This window comes from Callithrix jacchus, chromosome 7, assembly GCF_049354715.1.
Source record: "Callithrix jacchus isolate 240 chromosome 7, calJac240_pri, whole genome shotgun sequence".
Classification (NCBI taxonomy): domain Eukaryota; kingdom Metazoa; phylum Chordata; class Mammalia; order Primates; family Cebidae; genus Callithrix; species Callithrix jacchus.
Window position 1 is genome coordinate 23,231,897 of NC_133508.1, and position 26,854 is coordinate 23,258,750.

The 26,854-nt window shown below is 38.9% G+C and overlaps 1 protein-coding gene and 1 long non-coding RNA gene across 4 annotated transcripts in view; both read right to left on the reverse strand.

Annotated features, from left to right (window-relative positions):
* Positions 1-15,449: 15,449 nt before the first annotated feature.
* LOC128928334 (uncharacterized) lies at positions 15,450-20,851 on the reverse strand. Its single transcript, XR_008473234.2, has 2 exons — positions 20,746-20,851; positions 15,450-16,363 (listed from the first exon to the last, which is right to left on the reverse strand). It is a non-coding gene; the product is annotated as an uncharacterized LOC128928334 (long non-coding RNA).
* Positions 20,852-24,952: 4,101 nt separating this feature from the next.
* Positions 24,953-26,854, reverse strand: part of LOC144576887 (uncharacterized) — a 114,849-nt gene continuing 112,947 nt past the window's right edge. For 2 of the 3 annotated variants that reach the window (XM_078329604.1, XM_078329603.1), the window contains one exon: positions 24,953-25,223. The gene's annotated coding sequence lies outside the window, so the exon portion shown is untranslated. The remainder of the gene's footprint in view (positions 25,224-26,854) is intronic. The other variant, XR_013519585.1, reaches the window with a different exon arrangement.

Sequence of the window (26,854 nt, forward strand, 5' to 3'; positions counted from 1 at the left end):
TATTTTTAAAAGGTCAGAACTTGCAAGGAAAAGCTTTGTTTTCCAAGACTATTACCTTCATTGTGAGTTTTAAGAACCCATTTTGAATGGAAAAGCCAAGGATTCTGGCTTTATATTTTTGCTCTTTGGCCTTTCTGTGTGGTATTAGGCTTCAGGATTGTCACTACCTAGGGACATATCAAATAATAGAAATAATAGTGGCACCTGCTATAAATAGTGTTGTGAGGATTATGATTAATACTAAGCACTTTCAGTGGTACCTGGCATATAGCAGGTGCTCAATAAATTTACCCCTTTTACTCATTCATTTGGCAAATGTTTATTGAGCATCTGCTATGTGCCATGCCCTGTTTTAAGGAATGGGATAGTGTATAAAACAAATTTAAATACCTGTTCTCATGGAGCTTTCAAGGTAAAAAAAAAGATGTGGTATGTTTGATGGGGAAAATAAGGAGAAACATAAATAAGGAAGGTGTTTAGCTAGCATCACCAGCTAAAGCCTTGAGGAGGAAACATTTGGGTAATGGCCTGAAGCTGGAAGGGAGCAGGCCATGCAGATACCCGTGGGAAGAATAGTCCAGGCAAAGAACCTGCCAGTGCAGAGGCTCTGATGCAGAAAGCTTAAAAGGAGTCACTAAGAATGAAAAACCATGGGTTGACTGGGATTGGTGGCTCATACCTCTCATCCTAACATTTTGGGTGGGTGAGGTGGGAAGACTGCTTGAGTCCAGGAGTTCAAGACCAGCCTGGGCAACATATCAAGACCCTGTCTCTAGAAAAAGTAAAATAATTAGCAGCATATGGTGGCACATACCTGTAGTCCCAGCTACTCAAAAAGATCACTTGAGCCCAGGAAGTTAAGGCTGCAGTGAACCGTGATGACGCCATGCAATGAGCAGTGAGCCATGATGGCACCACTGCACTCCAGCCTGGGTGACAGAGCAAGACCCTATTGCAAACAAAACAAAACAAAAACCGTGGGTTCATATTGCAAAACATTATTTCACTACATTTTTATCTGTAAAGGACATCACTTTTAAGCTTCTTCATGATTTCATTGTCTAGGATATGACAGCAAACTATTTTCTGAGGGCCAAATCCTGTCTGCTTTTGTAAATAAAGTTTTACAGAAGCTCAGCCACGTTCATTCATTTATGTATTGTCTATAGCTGCTTTCACACCTCAGCAGCAGAGATGAGTAGCTGAGATAGACCACATGACCTGCAAAGCCGAAAATAACTACTCTGGCTCTTTCTTGAAGTAAAACTTGCCAGCTTCTAGTATACAGGTAATATTAGTTATTTGACTAATCTCTTAATGTTTAACAAATCACATTCTCATTCTTTGGGTTGCAAGTTTCGAAATTTGTTTTAAACCTTTGCATAAAATTGAGGATATTGCTGGCTTATTGAAGTGGAAGAGTCAGACACAGCCAGATCTAGAGACTGAACAATTGCTTTAAAGATCAATGTTCCCACCTCTTGATCAGCCTCAGTGTGTGTGTTGCTTTCATGTCACACACAAGCTTTCTTCACATGCCAGGGAAGACGGTCACTGAGAGTTCCTGGCTTCCCCACTCTGCAAAGAAAGTTTCTCTGCACCAGTATCCATCTGTCAGTTCTACAGCAGGTCTGAGATTGGCCCTGTTGGGATCAGGTGCCCACCCTTGGCCCTATCACTGTGTCCAGGGAAATGAGATTCTGTGATTGGCCAGCGCTTTGATTTCATTAGGACTGGGGCAAGGGGTGTGTATGTGTGTGTGTGTGTGTGTGTATTCTTTTTTTTTGAGACAGAGGCTTTCTCTGTTGCCCAGGCTGGAGTGCAGTGGCACAATCTCAGCTCACCATAACCTCAGGGTTCAAGTGATTCTCCTGCCTCAGCCTCCTGAGTATGTGAGACTACAGGTGTGCACCACCATGTCTGGCTAATTTTTGTATTTTTAGTAGAGACAGGATTTCACTATGTTGGCCAGACTGGTCTCAAACTCCTGATCTTGTGATCCACTCACCTCGGCCTCCCAAAATGCTGGGATTACAAGTGTGAGCCACCACACCCAGCTGGCAAGGTATCTTTTTATGTCCACTGACTGTTGTGGGTCAGGTCCTGGAAAGTAGGCGGAGAGATGGAAATTAGGATACAGGAAGTTCTGAGGAAGTGCTCTCTTGATTAACACCCAAGTTGGGAGGGAAGGAAGCAGGACTGGGCAGAAGAAGAAGTTTGGTTCCCAAAGTTGTGATCTTTGAAGCTAGAATAGTGCTTTCCAGTTGTCCAACTTAGAGCATGGTGGTGAGACTAGTGTAGCCTTGAGTCCCCAGTCACTGAATGAGGGCAGCCCTAGGAGGCATGCCCTTGGGCAAGGTGAGTCCCTTCCACTGAGAGCAATTCCCAGAGAGGATGGACACTCTCCGTGGCTGGGGGAATAAATCCTTCAGTACTGGAGCACAGCACACCATGTGTTACACTGACCGTATTTATTAATTTGTGAATTGCCTGTTTGTAGTCTTTCTGTTTCCTTATTGATATGAAGTGGGGATTAATCTTTTGTATGTTACATATGTTGCAAAATACATTATGTTGTATCTCAGTCTACTGCTGGCCTTTTTTTGTTAAGGGGTTATTTATTTTAAAGATCTGAGATTCCATCTCAAAAAAAAAAAGATCTGTTAAAATATGGTCAAAACTGTCCATCTCCCTTTTCCAAGATTATAAAAATATATTTTGAATATTTTTCTTTGACTATTTCTATGCTTTTACTTTTTTATGTGTAGCTCTTTAATTGCTCTGGAGTTAATTTTTGTTCCTGGTATGAAGTAGTATCATAGCACCATACATTTAATAGACAAGTCTCTGTAGATTGATGTAAAAAATCATACTTAACATAATTTCAATTTTAATTTAAATAAAATATTTCTTGACTCTCTAATTCCAATGATCTATTTTTGAGATGAAGTCTTACTCTGTCACTCAGGCTGGAGTGCAGTGGTGATCTCTGCTCACTACCACCTCTGCCTCCCAGGATCAAGTGATTCTCCTACTCAGCCTCCAGAGTAGCTGGGATCACAGGCACGTGCCACCACACTCAGCTAATTTTTTTTTCTTTTTTGTATTTTTAGTAGAGACAGGGTTTCACCATATTGGCCACGCTGGTCTCAAACTCCTGACCTCAGGTGATCTGCCTGTCTCAGCATCCCAGAGTGCTGAGATTACAGGCCTAAGCCACCATGCCTGGCCTATTCTTTTTTAATATCTCATATAAAAATCACTGTGTTTTTATAATTTGCTCTCTGCATCAAAGTGTTCACACTTTTTTTTTCAAAATTTTAAAATTATACATAAGCATTTTTCTGTTCATATGAACATAAGAATGAACTTGTCTTATTGGGATTGCATTAGATTCACAGATGAAATTGAGATAGTACTGCACTAAAACTTCTTATCTGTGAACATGATACAATTGTCTATTGTTTTTTAGTTTTTTTTTATGACCTTCAGTAAAGTTTTATAGTTCTTTTTATATAGGTAATACACATTTATTGTTAAGTTTCAAGTATTTTGCTTCTCCCTCCCACGTTTGTCAACAGAATATAGTTTTTCTTCCAATGACAGGATGTATTATGAATCTGCTGGGTTTCACTGCCAGCATTCTATGTTTACCAGTGAGATTGGTTTATAGTGATATTCTTGTCAATAACTCTTACACAGTTTCTATAACAGACTAAGTTGGAAAACATTACATGTTTTTTCTCTTTGTGGAATTATTTAAATAAAACAAAAGTCTTCTGTTCATTGAAGGTATAGAGTCTATCTCAGGATGGACATTTGATGGACATATTTGGGATTGTTACTTATTGGTTCAGTTTTCCATCTTCTTGAGTCAATTTTGATATTTTTCTACAAAAGTGACCACTTAAACTTTATATTTTATTGGTATAAATTTCTACATTGTATTCTCCTATAAATTAGTATTTTTGTTGTTTTTTGTTTTGTTTTTCTTTTTGATACAGTCTCACTCTGTCGCCCAGACTGGAGTGCAATGGCATGCTCTTGGTTCACTGCAACCTCCGCCTCCCAGGTTCAAGTAATTCTCTTGCCTCAGCCTCCCAAGTAGCTGGGATTACAGGTGCATGCCACCATGCCTGGCTAATTTTTATATTTTTAAGTAGAGATGGGGTTTCACCATGTTGGTCAGGCTGGTCTCGCACCCCTGACCTCGTGATCCACCTGCCTCAGCCTCCCAAAGTGCTAGGATTACGGGCGTGAGCCACTGTGCCTGGCTAATAAAGTTTATACTTGTTAATAGTGTTCTGTATTTTGAATTTTTTCTTTTTTTGAGATGGAGTCTTACTCTTGTCTCCCAGGCTGGAGTACAGTGGCACGATCTCAGCTTACTGCAACCTTCACCCCTCCCCCACCTCCCCCCACTTCACACAATTATCCTGCCAAAGCTTCCTGAGTAGCTGGGATTATGGGTACCTGCCACCGCACCCAGCTAATTTTTTAATTAAAAAAATTTTTTTTAGTAGAAATGCGGTTTCATCATCTTGGCCAGTCTGGTCTTGAACTCCTGATCTCATAATCCACCCATCTCAGCCTCCCAAAGTGCTGGGAGTGAACCACCATGCTTGGCCTGTATTTGGGATTTTCTACCTAAATAGATGCCAGCTGTGAACAAAGACTGTTGTGTTCCTTCCTTCCTAATCATATACCTTTTACTTCCTTTTATTATTATTATTGTAATTGCACCAGCCACAACTTCCAGTATGATGTTGAATGGGAGTAATAAGAGGCAAAATCTTATTTTGTGTGATGTTAGCTGTAGGTTTTTTGGTAAATGCTCTCTCTGGGATTGAGGAAGTTGTCCTCTATTCCTAGTTTGCTGAGAGTTCTTGACTTGAAAGGATGTTGGACTTTGTCAAATGCTTTTGCTGTATCAGTTGACACATTGCATGGTTTATCTACTTTAGCTTGTTGATGCGGTGGGTTAGGTTAACTGATTTTCTAATGCTGAACCTTCCTCACATATCTGAAATAATCCAGTCATGGTGTATGATTGTTTATATGCTTTCTTGGATTCAATTTTCTAATGTATTTTTTGACGATTCTGTAACTATATTAATGAGATATTAGTTTATTAATTTTCTTTCTTGTGGTGTCTATGTGATGTAGGCATTAGGACAGAGCTCGTCTCATAGAATGAGTTAAGGAGTATACTGTCTGCTTCTATCATCTGGAAAAACTTGTAGAGAATTAGTATCATTTCTTCCTTAAACACTGGATAGGACTCAACCATCTGAGTCTGTTCCTTTTTTTTTTTTTTTAATGCCAGGTTGTTAATTTCTTTAATAGATATAGGTCTATTCAGATAATGTAGATCTATTCATCTAATAATTTTCCTTGTTCTGAAATCTGTTTTGTCTAAAATTAATATAGCTGCTCAAACATTTATTTGCTTAATGTTAGCATGGAATATCCTTCTCCTTTGCTTTGCCTTTTTTTTTTTTGAGTCAGAGTCTTGCTCTGTCACCCAGCCTGGAGTGCTGTGGCATGATGTGGGCTCATTGCGAACGCCCCTTCTCGGTTCAAGCGATTCCCCTGCCTCAGCCTCCCGAGTAGCTGGGACTACAGGCATATGCCACCACGCCTAGCTAATTTTTTGTATTTTAGTAGAGACAGGGTTTTGCCATGTTGGCCAGGATGGTCTCAATCTCTTGACCTCATGATCTGACTACCTCAACCTCCCAAAGTGCTGGGATTATAGACGTGAGCCACCGCACCCAGCCTGCTTTACTTTTAACTATCCATGTCTTTCTATCTTAACTGTGTTTCTTGAGGCAGCATAAAGTTAGGTTTTTTTTTTTTACTCTGCAAATCTTATTTTTTATTTTTATTTATTTATTTTTCCCGCTTTATTGAGTGTAATTGACAAATAAAAATTACATGTATTTAAGGTGTATGTGATGTTTTGCTATATGTTAACACTGCAAAATGATTGCCACAGTCAATCTAGTTAACATATTGATAAACTCCTATATTAATATTTTTATGTGTGTGGCAAAAACATTTAAGATTTATTCTTTTAGCAAATTTTAAAAATACAACACAGTATTATTAGCTGTGGTCACCAGGCTGTACATTAGATCTTCGGAACTAGCTTATCCTGCATAAATGAATCTGTACCCTTTGACCAACAGCACCCCATTTCCCCCAGCACTCTCAAGCTCCTTGCAACAACCATTCTACTTACTGCCTCTATGAGTTTGACTTTTTTTTCGTTTCAAATATAAGTGAGATCATGCAGTACTTGTTTCTGTGCCTGGTTTTTTCACTTAGCATAACATTCTCTGGGTTCATCCATGTTGCTGCTAATGACAGAATTTCCTTCTTTTTCATGGCTGAATAACAGCCCATTGTATATATACCATATTTTCTTTATCCATTCATTCATCGATGGACACTTAGGTTTATTTCACATCTTCCTGGACATTGTCAATAATGCTAAAGTAATCGTGGAAGTGCAGACATCTCTCCCAAACACTGATTTCATTTCCTTCGGATATATACCCAAAACTGTAATTGCTGGATCAATTACATATGGTAGTCCTATTTTTAAGTTTTTGAGGAATTTCCATACTATTCCATACTATAATAGCTGAACTAATTTGCAGTCCCACCAATAGTGTCCAAGGGTTCTCTTTTCCCACGTCCTCACCAACGCTTGCTATCCTTTGTCTTTTTGGTAATAGCCATTCTGAAAAGTGTGAAGTGACATCCCATTGTGGTTTTAATTGGCATTTCCCTGATGATTAGGGATATTGAGCATCTTTTTCTATGCCTGTTGACCACTTCTGTGCCTTCTTTTGAGAAATGTCTATTCAGGTCTTTTGCCCATTTGTTAACCAGGTTATTTGTTTTCTTACTATAGAGTTGTTTGAGTTACATATTTTGGTATGTAAATATCTTCTCCTGTTTTGTAGGTTGTCTCTACACTCTGTTGATTGTGCAGTCTCATTTGCTTTTGCTTTTGTTACTTGCGTGTTTGGGGTCCTATTCAAAAATCATTGCCCAGACTAATGTCAAGAAGTATTTTCCCTATGTTTTCTTCTAGTCATTTTACAGTTTCAGGTTTTACATTTAAGTCTTTAATTAAATTAAGCTGATATTTGTGTGTGGTATGAGATATTCACATGTGGATATCTAGCTTTCTCAACAGCATTTACTGAAGATATTGTCCTTTCTCCATTGCGCATTTTTAGCACCTTTGTTGAAGGTCAATTGGCCATCAAAGTGTGGATTTATTTCTAAGCCCTCTATGCTGTTCACTCACCTACTTGTCTGTCTTTATGCCAGTACCATATAGTTTTTATTACTGTAGCTTTGTAGCATATTTTAATATAAGATAGTGCAATGCCTCCAGCTTTGTTCTTGCTCAAGATTGTTTTGGTGGTTTGGAGTCTTTTGAGAGTCTATGAGTTTCAGGATAATTGTTTTTCTATTTCTATGAAAAACACCATCAGAATTTGGATTGAGATTTAATTGAATCACTAGATTCTTTTTGAGTGTATGGATATTTTAATATTATTTCTTCCAATTCATAAACATGAGATATTTTCTTATCTGCAGCTTCTTCCATTTCTTTCATCTACATTTCATAGCTTTCAATGTGCAGGTATTTTCTTTTTAAATTTCTTGTCAACTATGTTATTCTTTTTGACAGTGTTATAAAGGAGATTTTCTTAATTTCTTTTTTCAGATAGTTGTTAGTGTATAGACAATTGGTTTTTGTATGCTGATTTTTTAATCCTACAACTTTGCTGAATTCACTTATTCTAACAACTTTTTGGTAGACTCTTTAGCTGTTTCTATATGTAAGATCATGTCATCTGCAAACAGAGATAATTATACTTCTTCCTTTCCAATAGGGATGCTTTTTGTATCCTTTTCTTGTCTAATTGCTCTGACTAGGATTTCCAATACTACGTTGAATAGAAGTACCCATGTCTTATTCCTGATCCTAGAAAAAAATCTTTCAACTTTTCATCATCGAGCGTGGTGTTAGCTATATTCTTGACATCTATTGCCTGTATGGTGTTGAGGTTCCTTACTTCTATACCTAATATGGCGAAAGTTTTTTTAAATCATGAAATGATGTTGAATTTTGTCAAATGCTTTTTATGCATCTATTGAGATGACAATATGATTTTTATCCTTCATTCTATTAATATGGTATATCACATTTATTGATTTATGTATTTTGAACTATCCTTTCATCTCAGGGATAAATCCCACTTGATCATGGTGTATGTTCTTTTTAATATGCTGTTGAATTTGGTTTGCTGGTATTTTGTTGAAGATTTTTGCATCTGTGTTCATTTAGGAATATTGTTCTTCTGGTTTTTTTGCCAAATATTTTTCGGCTTTGATATCAGGGTAATACTGCTTTCATGGAATGTGTTTGGATTGAATTTTTTGGAAGAGTTTGAGAAGGATTGGCATTAATCCTGTAATGCTTGGTAGAATTCACCAGTGAAGCCAATGGGTCCTGGGCTTTTACTTGTTGGAAGGTTTTTAATCACTGATTCAATCTCCTTACTCATTACTGCTCTCTTCAGATTTTCTGTTTCTTATGATTGGTAAGTTGTATGTGTCTAGAAATTTATCCATTTTTTAAATAGGGATTCAATTTATTGCTCCACAACTGTTTATAGTTCTCTTTTATGATACTTTGTATTTTTGTGATATTAGTTGGAATGTCTCCTCTTTCATTTGTATTTTTTTTATTTGAGTCTTCTCTTTTTTCTTTTTCAGTCTAGCTAAAGATCTGTCAATTTTATTTACCTTTTCAAAAACCCAGCAAGCTGATCTTGGCTGTGATTCTTTGTATTTGGCTTTTTCTCCGGATTTTAGGGTGCCCATTTGCTCTGCAACATCAATTCTCTGAAGAGTCAAAAAAAAAAGTCATTGATTTTCCATTTCTTCAGCTTTTTATCTTGTGTATATGGGAGTGATGAGTTCCAATCCATTTACATACTGGAGCTGAAACCTGATGTCCTAGATTCTATTTTTAATTTTTCCAGAGATGCATTGGTCTTTTTGAATGTGAGAATTTGTTTTCATTAGCTTCATCTTTACGTGAGCCCCAAATGAAAGTTCCAGTTAAGTCCTCTCTTCTGAAGTCCATATTCATATATCCTACTTAACTTCCCAATTTGGTGGCTGAGCACAACCTGTTCAGAAAAAAACTCCTGCCCTCCTCCCAAATTATGCTTCATCTTTCTCCTTTCTTACCGCAGGTGAGAAGTGATTTTGATTCCTCTCTCTCTTTCTCAGCCACATTCAATCCATCACCAGATCCTGTCTACTCTAGCTTCAAGAATGTGTCTACATCTCAGTTTTATCCCTTACATCCTTGTTCTGATTCACCCACCAAATCTCACCTGAATTCACTGCAATAATCTATCTATCTTACCTGCTTTTACTCTTGTCCTTCACCTCTATGTTCTCAACATAGAGTCCAGAAAGATATCTTTAGAAATATAGGTCAAATTGCATGCTGTTTCTGGAACATTCAGTCATGCTCCTGCCTCAGACCCTTTGAACCCTCCGCTAAGGTCACCTCTCCTGAGATATTTGCATCTCTCATTCTTACCTTCTTCATGCCTTTGTCCAAATGTTATCCTCTCTTAAGGATTTTCCTCTGCACTATATTTAATTTCTGTACTCTTTGTGTGTCTGAATTTACATTTTATCTTTCTTTATAACTCTCATTCATTGTGGCTTCTTTCCTCATGCATGTAGGGATTTTTGATTGTGAGAATACATTCCTTGTAACTTTACATGTTGGAGTTGTTTGAGGCCTATGATTAAAGTGTTCCTCTAGGGAGGATTTTCAGCTTGGGCCTTTTTGTGTCCCACAAATATCATGGATTTGCCTCCCAAGCTGGGTGAGTGCATACTTGTGGCTACAAATGATTAAGAGACTTTTTGCCCCTCTCTGTTTACCCAGAGCCAAGGTCAAAACAGGCAGAGCCTTTTTCAGTGGGTATCTTTTCTGTTCACCCACTTCTGATTTCACTGTCAGTGGAAGATCCTGGCTTTTGTGGGCAGCCTCCTTCTGACCTTTTACTTTACATGACTCTCATCCTGGGCCATCGGGGATCTGAGATGCCCTCAGGTTAAATGCTGGCTTGAGCGCTTATGAAATCATGATTTCTAGTCCTTTACAGCCTACAGTTGTTTTCCTTTGCTTTCCAGAAAGCTGCAAAACATTTTTTGAAGTATATGTTTTTTCTGCAACTGAAAAATGGTTCTATACTTGAATGGGCACACCAAGTTTACCAAACTGCTTGGAACAGAAGTCAAGAGACAGCATTTAAAAAGATCATGATTAGAATTTTTCAGAAAATTATAAAGGATAAAGTTTAGGAAGGATACTTAGTCTTCAACAGAATTAATTTAAAAGCCAATACTACCTATAATCCCAGCACTTTGGGAGGCTGACATAGGAGGACTGCTTGAAGCCAGGAGTGCAAGACTAGCCTGGACAACATAACAAGACCCTGTCTCTACAAAAATAATTTTTAAAACAGTTAGCTGGGTCTGGCGTTGCATGACTATAATCCCAGCTACACAGGAGGCTGAAGCAGGAGGACCACTTGAGACCAGGAGCTGAAGACTAAAGTGAGCTATGATCACACTTCTGCAATCCAGACTGGGCGACCGATGGAGACCCTGTCTCAAAAACCACAACAACGAAAAATACAAAATTATGTTACTGTAAACTACATAGTGACAAAAACAAAGATAAAACATTAAAACAGGCCAGATGCAGTGGCTCACTCCTGTAATCCCAGCACTTTGGGAGACTGAAGTGGGCGGATCATGAGGTCAAGAGATTGGGACCATTCTGGCCAACATGGTAAAACCCCATCTCTACTAAAAATACAAAAATTAGCTGGATGTGGTGGCACATGCCTGTAATCCCAGCTACTCAGGAGGCTGAGGCAGGAGAATCGCTTGAACCAGGGAGTCGGAGGCTGCAGTGAGTCAAGATTGTGCCTCTGCATTCCAGCCTGGTGACAGAGCAAGACTCCATCTCAAAAAAAAATTAAAACAGAGAAATAAGGTGCCAAAAAAGAATGACAGGTAAACTGATAGTGTGTTTATCATTTGCAACATTAGATGCCAGATGACAATGGGAACCCCATTATCAACTTAGGATTCTATTCTTGTATTTATGTATATTTTTGAGTCAGAATTTCACTCCATCACCCAGGCTGGAATGCAGTGGCGTAGTCATGGCTCTCTGGAGTCTTAGACTTCTGGGCTCAAGTAATCCTCCTGCCTTAGCCTCTTAAGTAACTGGGAGTACGGGTGCATGCCACCACACCTGGCTCATTTTAAAAAGTATATTTGTACAGACAGAGTCTCACTGCTACCCAGGCTGGTCCCAAACTCCTGGCCTCAAGCCATCTTTCTGCCTTGGCTTCTGGAAGCGCGGGGATTACAGTCATGAGCCACCCACCTGACTGGTTCTAAACTAAGCCATACCATATCACTTTCAGGAAATTGACACAGAGTTTAAAAGTTTAACAGTACAAAGTGGTGGTCGTTATACAGGGAAATCAGAGCTCTGAGTCACTGTTGGAGTATACATTGGTGATAACATTGTAAGGTGGTGACACTGGTGCAACTTCTTAGCACAGTTTGGCAATCTAGCAAAGCTCAAGGTGTGTATAACCTATGACCTAGCAATTCCACTTTTCTGGGAATGCTTTTATATACATCCACAAAAGTGTGTAAAAGATACACATGGCAGACTTACTGTAGCAGCAAAAAAATTAGACACAACCTAAGCAGTCAGTAGTAGAAGACTGGACCACTGAATTAAATACTTCACAGCAGCGAAAATGAATGAACTTCATCGTATGCTTTCAAGTCAATACAGCATGGCTATTTTATTTTGAATTTTAAAAATATTGCAGAAAGGGCCAGGTAAGGTAGCTCACGCCTGTAATCCTAACACTTTGGGAGGCCAAGTTGGGCAGATCATCTGAGGCCAGGAGTTCGAAACCAGCTTGGCCAACATAGCAAAACCCCGTTTCTACTAAAAGTACAAAAATTAGCTGGGCATGGTGATAGGTGCCTGTAATCCCAACTACTCAGGAGGCTGAGGCAGGAGAATGGCTTGTACCTGGGAGGCTCCAGCTATTTTTGGGCTGAGATCACGCCACTGCACTCCATGAAATAATGAATCTGAAATCCTTTCAATAAAATAGTTGTTTAAAAGACAAAGAAGACAGAAACTGGCAAACAATTGTGCTCATGATTAGCTAAACATTAGAAAACTACTAAGGGGCCGGGTGCAGTAGCTCATGATGCCTGTAATTCCAGCACTTTGGGAGGCCGGAGTGGATGGATCATTTGAGGTCAGGAGTCCGAGACCAGCCTGAGCAACATGGTGAAACCCTGTCTCTACTAAAAATACAAAAAAATTAGCTGGGCATGGTGGCACATGCCTGTAATCTCAGCTACTTGGGAGGTTGAGGCTGGACAATGTCTTGAACCCAAGAGAAGGAGGTTATAGTGGGCTGACATCATGCCACTGCACTCCGCCTGGACAACAGAGCAAGACTTCATCTCAAAATAAATAAATAAATAAATAAATAAATAAATAAAGGAAACTACGAAGGAAGAGAAAGGCATCTGTAACATTCGGTATTTCTAGCTTAATTTTTCCTCCCTTTTGATGGTTTTTATGTGGAATTCTCCAAAAGACAGAATCCAGAGGTAATTCAAAACATGTTTTAGTTGATCAGCTCAATAGTCAACATTTATTTAGCAAATAAATGAATTTGTTCCAGGTATGGCAGCAATATTTTTACTTGATAATAGGGCTCCAACATGTCCTATTTGCTTAATTAGCTATTCTAGCCTTTACAAAAATTGGGGTTAACATTTCATTGAAGTTAAGTAGCATATAAAAATAAATTAGACTTAACCTATACTGATATTTTTACTGATATGAGTGGCAGTAAAAATTACCAAAATAACTAATTCCACACATGCAGAGAAATGAGAGGCCAAATAGCATTGTGGGAAGAGGACAGAAATCTGGATGGGGCTTAAAAATTGTTCAAAGCAGAAGTTCAAATACAAAGTGGACACTGTGTCTAGATTTTTAGCCTTATAAATTGCCTTGTTGCAACTTATACCACGTTAAATTTAAGAACTTTAGAATATACACATCATTACAAATAATCCTTTGAGAAAAAATAACTCATAACACTCAGAGCATATGTCATTTTGAAGCAACTATTTCTTGTGTCTTACCTTTGACCTCTTAGCTGCGTTTGGTGGTGGAGGTCACTTCCTCCTTGAAACTCTTCCCTCCTCTAACTTCGGAGACTGGCTCTTTCTTACTTCTGCTTTCATTTCTCTGAGTATTCCTCACTGCCCCTCACCCTACTTATTCCTCTTGCTTCTTAAATGTGAGTCTCCTTCAAGTTCCATCTTTAGCCTTCTCTTCCTACTCTGCCCACTCTCATTTACGTCTACGGTTGAGATTGCTCTTAAGTATATACACTGTGAACTCCCAACTCCAGATGCCTCATAGGGCTCGGATCTGTGGCCCTACCCAAATCTCATGTCTAATTGTGAGCCCTAATGTTGGAGATAGGACCTGGTGGGAGGTGATTGGATCACGGGGTCAGAGTTCTCATGGGTTGGCACTATCACCCCTTGGTATTGTATAGTGAGTGAGTTCTCATGACATCTTGTTGTGTAATGTGTAGCTTATCCCACTGCCCCCCTTTCTCTTGCTCTGGCCATGAGACATGCTAGCTATCCCTTTGCCTTTTGCCATGATTGTAAGTTTCCTGAAGCCTCCCCAGAAACCAAGCAGGTGCCATCATGCTTCTTATACAGCCAGCAGAACTGTGAGCCAATGAAGTCTCTATTCCTTATAAAATTATTCTGTTTCAGGTATTTCCTTATAGCAATGTGAGAACAGACTAATACCCTGTCCAATCTCCAGCTCTTTTTCAAGTATTAGATTCAGGAATGTTCCTCAAACTGAACAAATCTACAATGAAACCCATTATCTTTTCCCAATAACCTGTTGTTTCATAATTTTTTTTTTTTTGCTTTCATGGGTCTCAATTCATGAGAGTCTCTGTATTTTAAGTTCTAAAGCTACTTCGCAGCCCCCAGTGGCCAATCCATGCAGTTCTTTCTTTGCCACAGGTACCAAAGAGGCAATGATCATCGCTTTATCCCTTGGGGATTCTGCTGTGCACAGGACTCAATATCCTCTGACTGCCTCCTCCCAAAAAGCAAAAGGTCCTTTTCTTTTTCCCTAAATTAAAGCATGTATCAGGGAACAGAAAATATATTCTCAAAATAACACAATGGGAAGTGAAATCATTCTTTAACAAATATTCATGGAATACTACCTACTTGGTGCCAGGTGCTGGGAAAGGGGACATTGGCTTTTTATTGACCTCTAAGTCTTGGGGGAAGTGGTGTATGGAAGGGAGGATTTGAAACTAATCTTAGGCAAATAATCACACAAATACATGTGACATTTCAACTGTGCCAAGTGCCATGAAGAAGTGGTTCATAGAGTGAGTCCATAGTGGGGCAATGCAGTTTAAGCAGGTAGCTTGTGAGAGGCCTCCCTCAAGAATCTCATCTTGATCCTGTATCTGAAAAATAATGTGGTAGATTGATTAACAACCCTTTCTGTTTCTTTACAAGGTGATTCTGCAACCAGTCCCATTAGGAGAATCTATTTCATGATCTTTTACATTTGGGCTGACATCGTTATTTACTTTAGCCGATAGAATGCAGCAGAATTGATGTTCAGTCTGTCAGTTCTGAATGCAGACCCTAAGAGGCTTTGTGTATGGCCATTCACTCCTTAAAAACCCCAATGCTGCCATCCATGGGAATAAGCTGGTCTAGGCTGAGGGATAAAAAGAAACACATGGTTGGTTGGTCCAGTTGCCCCTGACATCTTAACTAACAGCTACCTAACTGCCAGACATGTGAGTGAGGCTATCCAGGAAAAGCCAGGCTGCGGCTGACCTGCTAAGTGAGCGCAGTCCCATGATCAAGCCCAGCTATCAGCCAAGCCTGGCCCAGAGCCACTGACCCATCCAGCAGACCCATAGATCTGTGAGCTACCATCAGTGTCTGTTATTTGAAGAGACTGAGTTTTGAAGTGTTTATTAGCGGCAACAGGTAACTGATACAAATCAGTAGGTGTTAACCAGACAAAGGCTTTATGGACAGAGGTCTGCATGTGTGAGTCTTTGTGTGAACAGGGAGCATGGCAGGTTTCTGGGACTGATAGAAGATGCCCATGGATGAATCAAAAACATCTTGAGGAAATGATGTGAGCTGGGTCTGGGTAGGTTGGAACAGGACATTGCAGAGGCTGATGTAACATGTTAAAGACTTGAGTCTTTATTCTAAGGGCAATGGGATTTCTCACAAGGGTCTCAGTCAGGAAGCATGCACAGGTACATTTGGGCTTAAAAAGTCATCTGAAGTAGGAAGCACAGATTCAATGGGGCCTGAAGAGAAACAGGGCGAGTGTTGAGTTCCTTGCAGTAGCCAGACAAGAAACAATAATTGTGTACCTAGGATGGGGATGGTGACAGGACCACAACCTTGCCCAACTTCATAAGGGTCACTCTGTGATTGCATATAAGAATAGTGATCCTGGGAGTGGGATAGTGCATCCCTTGGGTGCTGGGAGTGGAGATAATTGGACAGATTCAAAAGTAGGAAGCAAGATTGTAGTTTTTCATGATTGATGGGATATTGGGAACAACAGGTTTCAAGGAAAATGTTAAGGGTAACTGCTGGGTTTCTTTCTATGTGGATGATACTAGTCACTGAACTAGAGAACAATGAAAGAAGATCAAGTAATTAGAAGTTTGGATTTAGAGGTGTTGACATTGAGATGCGTTTGAGATATCCATGTGAGCAGTTGGTTAGATGGGGCTGGAGCTTAGAGCAGAGGGCTGACTGGAAACATACATTTTTGCATCATCTGTGTATGCGGAGGCTCAGAAACAATATCTTCAAGACAGAATCTCACCAGGTTTTAGATTATTGGTTCTAAGTTCCTGATGCCTTCAGAGATGGTTACTGAGATTTTGGTTCTTTTGTTCCTAGGAATTATTTCCAAGAATGAGGCACACACATCATCGCTTCTTTCTGACAAATGGTGGGCTGGGCTGGGCTGGGCATGGTGGTTCATGCCTGTAAATCCCAGCACTTTGGGAGGCTGAGGCAGGAGGATTCTTTGAGCCCAGGAGTTTGAGACCAGTCTGGAAAACATAAGGAGACCCTGTCTCTATGGAAAAAAAAAAAGAAAGAAAGTTAGCCAAGCATGGTGGTGCACACCTGTAGGAGGTGTGAGACAGAAGGATTCTCTGCAGACCTGTGTAAAGAACTACTCGATGCAATTCCCAGTGTTTTACTAGGCTCAAGAAACTTCTCAATCACAGCTAATAAACAATGATGACATACTGTCCAATATGATTTCACTGCAAAACTTGGTAACATTTTTTTGCAGATAGGTGAATGTTTGTTGTATACAGAATTAGTAATATTGAAAGTGTCTTTAAGTTTTAAAATATTTTCATAAATCCTTGTCATCACTAAGTCCTTGTCACTGCTGTCAAGATATGAGCTTGACAACGTTCATGGACAATTTTTGGCTCTTCTCTTTCACATGTAGCTCTTAAAATGTTGCCCTCTGCTGGTCCTCATTAGGCTGGCCATCTGTTGTAATTAGAATGAAGTCAAGTCAAGTCTCATTTGCTGTAGAAGAGGTAAGCCCTGTAAGTCAATCACGTTATGATGTATCTAACAGCTGCACTTCATCGAACGCGGCTTGCAATATTTTCCGGGTGTGTATTACACAGATCACCACCTGTTCTCCCATTCCTCCACCACGGTCTCATCATGATTCTCTGAATAGGCTTGAGTTCATTAACAATGCCCTGCAACATTCCTGTCTTTATTATTCAGAATATTTTACTTCAAAAATGTATGCATTTCAGTATGCGTATTTTTCTTTAAATAACTTTTTTGGTTATTTTAATAACTCCAACCTACTACTTTTATTCACAGTGCTACAGATTGAATCCTGCAAAATCCAGGAGACTTAATGGCCAATGCATTGGTCGCAAAAGGTGAAGCCTTTAAGAGGTGATTAGGTGATGAGGGCTCCTCTCATCGGTAATGATATTAAAGCCCTTATCAAAGAGTCTTCACACAGCATTTGGTTCCCTTGCCCTGCTTTCTGCCCTGTGGGACACAGCCTTCCTTCCCTCCAGAGGGTGCAGCCACAAGGTGCCATCTTGGAAGCAGAGAGCAGCTCTCACTGCACAACTGAACCTTGACCTTAGACTTCTCAGCCTCCAGAACTGTGAGAATATAAATTTCCATTCTTCATAAATTATCCAGTCTCAGATAGTTTGTTATAGAAGCATGAAACAGACAGAGACACATAGCAAATATGAGATATTTTCAGCTCTGAGCTTCAGGTACTCTAATTTCCAAATGCATAGTCATGTTTCAATACCAAGAGATATTCAGTCCAACAGGGCAGTAATTTCAAATAAAATTCATTGCTTTCGTGGGCTTTGAATGTTTCTATATTTTAAGGCTACAGTCAATAAACAGTGTAAGAGTTGAGTTCATGGATGCTGGACTGAGTCTGCCTTGGTTTGCACTTCAGCTCTGTGCTTATTGGCTGTGTGCTTTTGGGAAGGTCAATTAACCTCTCTGTGTCTCAATTTCCTCATTTGCAAAATGGGGGGCATGAATCTTAGGATTCATTTTCAGCACTCGTCTTGAGGATCAAATAGGAAAAACCCTTGTAACGGGTTTTGTCACATAGTAATCACTATGTAAATGTTGGCTTTATTTATTTATTGAGACAGAGTATTGCTCTGTCACCCAGGCTGCAGTGCCGTGGTGCCATCTCGGCTCACTGCAACCTCTGCCTCACGGGTTCAAGTGATTCTCTGCCTCAGCCTCCTGAGTAGCTATTACAGGTGCCTGCTACCACACCAAGCTAATTTTTGTATTTTTAGTAGAGATGGGGTTTCACCATGTTGGCCAGGCTGGTCTTGAACTCCTGACTTTGTGATCCACCTGCTCGGTCTCCCAAAGTGCTAGGATTACAGATGTGAGTCATTGTGCCCAGTTTATTTTTGATATTATATTTCAAACATAAAAATCTACCAAAGCTTTCTAAAACTTTTTGAGTTGGTGAAACCCTATTGTACTTTGAAGATAATTTTTGTATGATATTGTCCCTCACTTATTCTAATGACTTTCAAAGCATGAACCGGATCCATGCAGAAATTTTATAATTTAAATTACATAATTCTCAAATATGTAGATTGTAGATGTACAGTGATTAATTGTTGAGGGAAACAAAGTTCTAGATTATTCTATGCTGCTGCTATTTGAGACTCCACTTGACAAGCAGTAGGTGTAGAGAAAAAATGTTTAGAATGTTTTGGTTAGGATGGTTTGAATGATTTGTTTAAAGATAATTTTCAAAAATCAGAGTCACCAGAAATTATAAGAACCACAGAAGAGTGAGAAAGCTGTGAGCCAAATAGCACCGAGCCCTGAGTGTGCCAACGTGAATCAACAAGTGTGTGTCTTTGGGTTGGCAAAGCACCTGCAGGACGGAGCTGACGCAATTGAAATGTCGTCAGTGGCCTGGATATGACAGTAGGCACCAGGACTTTTTCCCTTGCTTTTGTTTTCTATATTGATGAAAATGAGTGATGTAAATTTTTACAGAAAATACAGAAAATGGCTTCATTTTTCAAACATAGTTGATTTCCCATGTAATTTTGGAAGGTCTTTCTCTGTTTCTGACACCCCACCACCCCTATTTTCTCCATTTGGAAAGTTGGGGTGAATTATGCTTAGCTCACTGAAGCTTCCAGTTCTGTTTATTTACAATCCTGCATTTGTGTGTTGTGGGGTGTGTGTGTGTGTGTGTGTGTGCGCATGTGTATGTGTGTGTGTGCGCACATTTTCATCTGTTCTTTAAAAGGAAGGAAAAGGAAGCAGGATCTACAGTAAAAAGCTGGATCTCTTAGAGAGTCATGAAATATTTATTTGTAGTTATTTATACAGTTAAAGGTTAGATCTCTTAGAAAGTCATGAGTTAATGTCTCTTACATGTATTTTTAGGGAGACATGAAATTATTTATTCAATGTGCTTTAAAATATCTTTTGAGTGAGGAAAATGTGAGAAGGGCCAGGTAGTGGGAAAATCATGGTAAGAAACAAAACAAAATCTCTGCCCCTAAGAGGGTCAGTTGAGTAGAGACATAGGCATCAACAACTCTTTGCTGTAAACAAAGAATTAGGTGGTCCACACCTGGCCAACATGGTGAAACCACATCTCTACTAAAAATACAAAAATTAGCCTGGTGTGGTGGGGCACACCTGTAATCCCAGCTACTTGGGAGGCTGAGGCAGGAGAATCACTTGAATCTGGGAGGCGGAGGTTATAGTGAGCCGAGATCACGCCACTGCACTCCAGCCTGGGTAACAGAGTGAGACTCTGTCTCCAAAACAAAAAAAGCTTCTCTTAGCATGAACCAATAAAATCTAAATACCCTATCAAAATATTTTTAAAGGCAGTTGTTGTTTTGGTAGTATAAGCATTTTGGCAAAACCTAAAAAATTCTTGTGGAGAAATAACAAGGCAGAATTTGCTGTGCTTCTATCTTCAATTGATGATGAATCTAAAATCATTTAACTGGTGTGGTATTGGTCTTTACTAAGAGAGCTAAACTAAACCGAGTAAGACTGCATAAAAGTCCAAGGAATATGAACTTCCCATTGAGCATGAAAGGAAAATTTTAAACAATGGATATTGATTAGCTCTTTAAGAAACAAAAGGATTCTCAGCCTCACACTAGATGCCAAATTGATTCCCAGTAGATTAAGGAGCTAAATGTAAAAAGAGATTAGCAAAAATGAAAATTTTATCAAATGTGAAAGGCCTTTGCATGCATGACACAACAGCTAAAGCTCTTTTTAAAATAATTGACAAATAATAATTGTACATATTTATGGAATACATAGTGAAACTTCACTACCTGTAATGTAGAGTGATAACATCAGGTAATCAGCATACCCATCACCTCAGACATTTAGCATTTCTTTACACTGGGACCATTCAGTGTTCTTCCAGCTATTTGAAACTGCAACATGCTATTGTTAACTAGAGTAATCCTAAGGTGCTATAGAAGAGTATAACTGATTCCTTCTATCTAGCTGCGATTTTGTTTCCATTAGCAAATCTCTCTTATCCCTCCCTTCAAAAGTCTTAAAAGGATAAATTTGAGCAATGAAAATAAAAACATAACGCACACCAAAATATCCCAGGAACAAAATTTAAAGGAAAAAAAATGCAACATATAAGAGCTTTTCCAAATTAATAAGAAAGATAATTCACCAAAGAATTTTTAAAAATACACATTATAAAATAAATACTCTAAAATATATAACAAATGTTAACAAGGGTTGGTAACAGTGAGATTATGGAGGCTTTAATTTTTTTGTTTATGTGTCTAAAGCATTCTTCAATAACTATTTAATAGATGATAATAGGAAGAAATGGGCACTAATAAAAGACTGGTGTGAGCATCAGTTGGCATATCATATAAAGGGCAATTCAGCAACACTTACCAGAAGTCTTATTATTTCACATAGCACTTGAATGAGTAATTCCCTTTTAAGCAGTTTATTCAAGGAAATAATCAGGAATATGTAGAAAGATATAGCCACAAAAATGGTCTTGACATTTCTGTTCAAAACAGAAACAAATGGAGACAAAAAAAATCATCTAACGTAAAAGCTACGTTGAATAAATAACAGGATGCGTCCTCAAAAGAACATTAGATAGCTCTTAAAATGTCATTGTGAAGACATGGAAATATTTGTGGCATATTATCGAAGGAAAAAGACATATGAAACAAAGTTTAGATACACTTTTATAAACTCTATAGCTGATATCTATGTTTTTCTCTATATATTGATAAACAGCATATTATGAAAAGTTGCAACCTAAAATACCAGTACTGGTTACTTCTTAGTAGCGAGAGTCACATACGTAACATAAATATGGGTTTTCTGAAATAAGAAAGAAAGCATTTTTTAAAAGGCAATCATTTTAACTAACAATTATATTCAGTGTGTTTATTATTGGGCTTGTATTAATTATCTTAAAAGTACAAATATGAAAAAGTCTTCTGTCCCACGTCATGGAAAACATGGAAACTTGGACCCTTCCAAAAGAATGGAATAGAATAGAATGGAATGGAACGGAGTGGAAAGGAACAGAAGGGAACAGAATAGAATAGAATAGAATAGAATAGAATAGAATAGAATAGAATAGAATAGAATAGAATACTAGAATAGGTCTTTAGTCTTTATCCATATCCATGTCCCCTTAAAATAAAGCCAATGAGAGATTTTATTATGCAAATTAAATTTGAGTTCTGAGAAAGATCTGCCTTGTGTTAAATACTGTGATTACAGAGTAATTCTATAGCAAGGTTTGAATATTGTTGCTGAATGACTTTAACCTTCGTAACAAATACAAGCATATTTGTTGAGAACTGTGGAGTTTACACAGCTTTTTATATGCATTATCTTATTTTAATGCCCACAACGGCCCTGAGAGACAAGCAAGGTATTTTTACATATGAGGAAACTGAAGTTTCAAGATGTAAATGAACTTGTTTAGGCCACCTAGTTAATGAGTGGAGGAACTGGACTTAATCTGGGGGCTTCTAATGGGTAGCAATGAAGAGGAAACAAATTCCATACTCTTTTCCCCAAATCGCTCTGCTAATGTTTAAAAAACGTTCACTTACTAGGTAGAAGTTCAAACTTAATTGTTACATTGTCCCATCTCCATTCCAGAATCCTACTTGTCTGAAGAGCCTATAAAAGTCATCTCAGTTATTCTGTCATATGACACTTGACCCAGAAGAACAGTCTTAATGCATGAAAACCATAACATCCTCCCAGATTATAAAGATCTACTAGGGTAGACTGGAGCTCTTGGGTCATTATATTATGGCCACTCTAATAAGGTCCACAGCCACCCTTACTGCTGTATGCTAGGTACATCACAAAAACAACACACCAACAACCTATGAGACAGGCTCTATTATTCCCATTACACACATGAGAAAACTGAGGCTCAGAAATGTGCCCTTGGCCACACACATCTAATGAACAGCAAAAGTAGGATTGGAATTCAGCGATACCTGACTCCAGACTCTTTCTACTACCCAACCCTTCTTCCCTTGATTCAACCTGTGGTTGAATTGTACAGAGAAAACATACATCTTCCTGGTACTGACAGAGTTTCAGAGCATGTGACTCTGTTGGAGAGAAGACTGCATATTCACTAAATGGTGATCTGACCCAAAGCCAGCAGGAAGGTCCTGTCACTGGAGAAGTACAGCTTTTCCGAGGCAAAGGGAAGCACTGGGATGTTTATACTTCCCTTTCCCCTTTTGTTGATTTTTGTCTACTATTAATAATGTTCTAAATCTCCTTAAGGTAGCTTCCAACAGTGATAGGAGGCCCTGCCAAAAAAAAAAAAAGACTAGTAGTCTTCTTTCAAGCCTTTGATGGGGTCTCTACCACCTAAATTGTTTCCTGTCTAGGTGACATTTTGCTGAGCCAGTAAAGGAAGACCCTTTAATAGTTTAGATTAGGATGATTCTAGATATCTGGAAGAACATGTGTTTGGTTTTTTGGTTATTGTTGCCATGGCATATGATACAAATAACCTTCGTTAACCCAGATCTCAAATTCAGCGATGAGAGAGAGTGATTGCATATTTTATGTCTTTTGGCAGTTATTTATATAATAGTTTAAAAGTTTTGGTGTTAACAGAGCTGCATGGTACAGGACAAAAGCTGTAACTTTCAGTTTCAGCCCAGTGTTAACCATATTTGCTGTTTTTGATCTTCTGTGACCAGTATTATAAAAATGCTAATATTCTAATGCAAAGAATTACAAAATAATCTCAATCATCATGAGTGAGTAAGTTATGATAAAGTATACAAATTTAGCCGGGCGCGGCGGCTCAAGCCTGTAATCCCAGCACTTTGGGAGGCTGAGGCAGGTGGATCACGAGGTCAAGAGATCGAGACCATCCTGGTCAACATGGTGAAACCCTGTCTCAACTAAAAATACAAAAAATTAGCTGGGCATGGTGGCATGTGCGTATAATCCCAGCTACTCAGGAGGCTGAGGCAGGAGAATTGCCTGAACCCAGGAGGCGGAGGTTGTGGTGAGCCAAGATCGCACCATTGCACTCCAGCCTGGGTAACAAGAGCGAAACTCCATCTCAAAGAAAAAAGAAGAAAGTATACAAATTTAGGAAAAAATCCAATTATGTGGGCATGTGTACCTATGTACATAGACATATATATGTACACATGCATACACACATGTATATATATATAAATTCACATACACATAAGTAATTTCCATATTTATGTGTGTATATATGTGTGTGTATCTATACACATCTCAAATACTGAGTAATTTTTGGAAAATTGCAGTTCTTGTTTTAATTTCTTCAAAATCACATTTTAAAAAGCTCAAAGGAACATGGAAACATTGCAGTTTGGGTCATCTCCCAAATCATGTGCTTGTCCGTTCTTAAGTAAGGGGATATTAAGAATCTCTTTGACTTTTTGTATTTTCTCTTCCTCCCTCTTTGTACTTTTCAGAAGAGCAGAAATAATGTAAGAGCAAAATGGTTCAAAGAAGGATGTCTTCCATTTCTTTATTTGATTTTTAAACATTCACTTGATATTTGAGAAAACAGTTTATTTGTCACCATTTTAGTTGTGGGACTTTAGAAATTTTACCAACATAGACATTTCCTGACTTAAAAATAACAGACTTATAAATAACAGATAAAATTACAAATGTTTATCCCTTATCTCAACTGCTGGAGCCTCAGCCATTCCCATTAAAGCTGTCATGCCAGCGGGAAGGGGTCAGGAAGGAACATTTAGAGTTTCCCTGGATTCAGAACAGGCGGAAGGAAAGAAGTTGTGAAAAAACAGTTTAAGAATCTGACTTCAGGAGGTCTGGTCTGTCCATGCGTGCAGACCTCTCTCAAACTAAAGGAATTTTTTTTCTTTTAAAATTTCATTTTACTTTCCTCAACTTCCTACCAATTAAAAATCTCTCTCTTTCTGTAGATGGAATTGAAAATGCAGATATCTTTGGGATGTTCAAGGATTATTACTCATTTATATCTTAGTGTAAGGTTCAATAAAGCTGCTTTTCTTAAAGCACCTAAAAGAAATGGAAGCTGCCAAGTTTGCTTGGATTATGGGAGAATTTTGAGATGTGAAGCAATTTAAAAGCCAAGGAATGCTGAGCCTGCCAAGTAGTAGCCATGCTTTTGTTGGGGGCAGAGAGAACTGGAGGAAAGGATACAACACGTGAGGCTCCCAAGCTGGCACAGAGGGTCAAGAAATAAACTGCTGGCTTTGATAAATTGTCTGTATTTCATCATTTTCAAGGTTTTAATTTCTAGTTTAGAAGGGGGAAAAGGATCCATTCAAACAGGATGGGAAACTTCTATTTATCTCTTTGCTTCAGGCAGGGAGGGATGGGGAATACCCCTCCTCTTAACTGGGTGCAGAAGTTTCCTATTTCCTGTGTTGTACCAACAGACAATTTTCCACGTGTATTTGTAGTGCATTGCAGACTCTTAGAACATTAGGAAAACTGGAAGACTCCCATCAGTCCACTCTTCTGGACTCAACCACATGTCAGAAGGAAGCTCTTGAGTCTTCAGAGCAAATTGGTAGCAGAGCCAACCATAGAAACCCCCTTGCTGGGTCTGTAACTTAACTAATAAACATTTTGTATAAAAATGTGGAACACTAAGTAATAACGAGGAAGGAAAGTAAAGGAATGTAACTTACCAGTTTCATTTTCCCAAAGTGCCGTGTTTTCATGCCAAGTCTTGCAGAGCGTTTCTAACCTAAGAATGCGCCATGCTTGGGAAGCTGGTTCATCTGCTTCACCGCCACCTTCATCCTTCATTCTCACGCGGGCTGTCTTGCTGTCTCCTCTGATGCCTCACGTTTCTCCTGTGCCTTTCTCCACACTTCTCACTTTTTTGGGAAAGAGAAGTGGTGGTGAGAGACCATCCTATTCCTCTTCCAACTTCCTTCCCCTTTAGGAGGAGGCTGGCTAGGGCATCCAGGCCCCGGGGTCTCTGAGGCTCTGGCCCTTGGGCCTAGCCCACCCCATCATGCACCAATTTACGTGAAATAATAGGATATAAGTTTATATAATGGGCAAAAATGAAATTAGTGACTTAATTAGCATTCACGCTCAGTTATATTCCTCTAGAACTCTGAGGGGTAGGATACTGCTATTGGTTTTACACGCCAGCAACATCTTTCTTAAATGATTCCCTTCTAATGTTGTTTCTTAAAGAGGGTTAGATTTCTGATCCAAGGACCCTAGCAGTAACCTTTGACATTGATCAGTTCATTTGAAAGTTACATAATCACAAGCCAGGTGTGGTGCTGTGCACCTGTAGACCCAGGTTCTTGGGAGGCTGAACTGGAGGATGGCTTGATCCCGGGAGTTTGAGGTCAGCCTGGGAAACATAGAAAGACCTCATCTCTAAAAACATTAAGACTTAAATAAAAATTTTAAAAGTCATATCATCACAGTGGTCAAGCTTTGGACAATTTATGTTTGCAGAGTATATAAAGGTATCCAAAAATTCTTTCATTTATATGCATTAACTTTTTTTTTTTTTAAATAAATAAAGAGTCAGGGTCTTGCTCTGTCACCCAGGCTGAAGTGCAGTGATGCAATCATGGCTCACTGTGACCTTGAATTCCCAGCCTCAAGAAATCCTTCTGCCTCAGCCTCCTGAGTAGTTGGAACTCCAGGCATATGCCACCACACCTGGCGAATTTCAGCAATTTTTGTAAAGATGGGATCTCACTATGTTACCCAAGCTGGTCTCAAACTCTTGTGATCTTCCCACCATGGTCTCCCAAAGTGCTGGGATTACAAGTACCCACCCTATCTAAACATTTTCATATTTAAATACACTTTACACTTTGAATAATATTGAGTTTAAACAATATAATTTTTAAATAAACTGAAGTGGTGGTCCTTCAGCTCTCTGAAAGGCTGTATAAATGTCTAGTTTCATAGCTGTCTCAGAATCTCAAAGGGCCCCATAATTCCAACAATAGTAAAGAACCATGAATTCGGATGATCTCTGTCATTTAAACTATCTCACCGAAGTTGCGGATTTTTGTCTGTGCCCTATTTTGGATGCATTTCCTCATTGCTTTTATTTTATTTATGGCTTAAAAGACTTGAGTTGACAGTATCTTCTCACATCACATTCCATTATATCCTGTTGATGGATCTGGGAACATAATCGAGTAAAAGGCAGGCCACAGACAGAACAGGATATTCATGTTAACACAAGATGACTTCTGCTGTAAAATTATGAGCTTTAGAATTAAAAGACTGGAGTTCAGCTCTGTGGCAAAGGCTACTTGCAATCTATTGTGTAATCTCATTGACTCTCAGTTTCCTGATCTGTATATTGGGAAAGGGCATCTACTTCATGGAGTTGTCATGAGGATGACATAAGAGAAACATGTAAAGGGCCTGCCCACTGCAGTTCACGGCACCTCAGGGACACCCAAGAACTTCTCCTCCCTTCTCTCTTCTCTCTCTTTTTTTCTTTTTTTGATGGAGTCTTGCT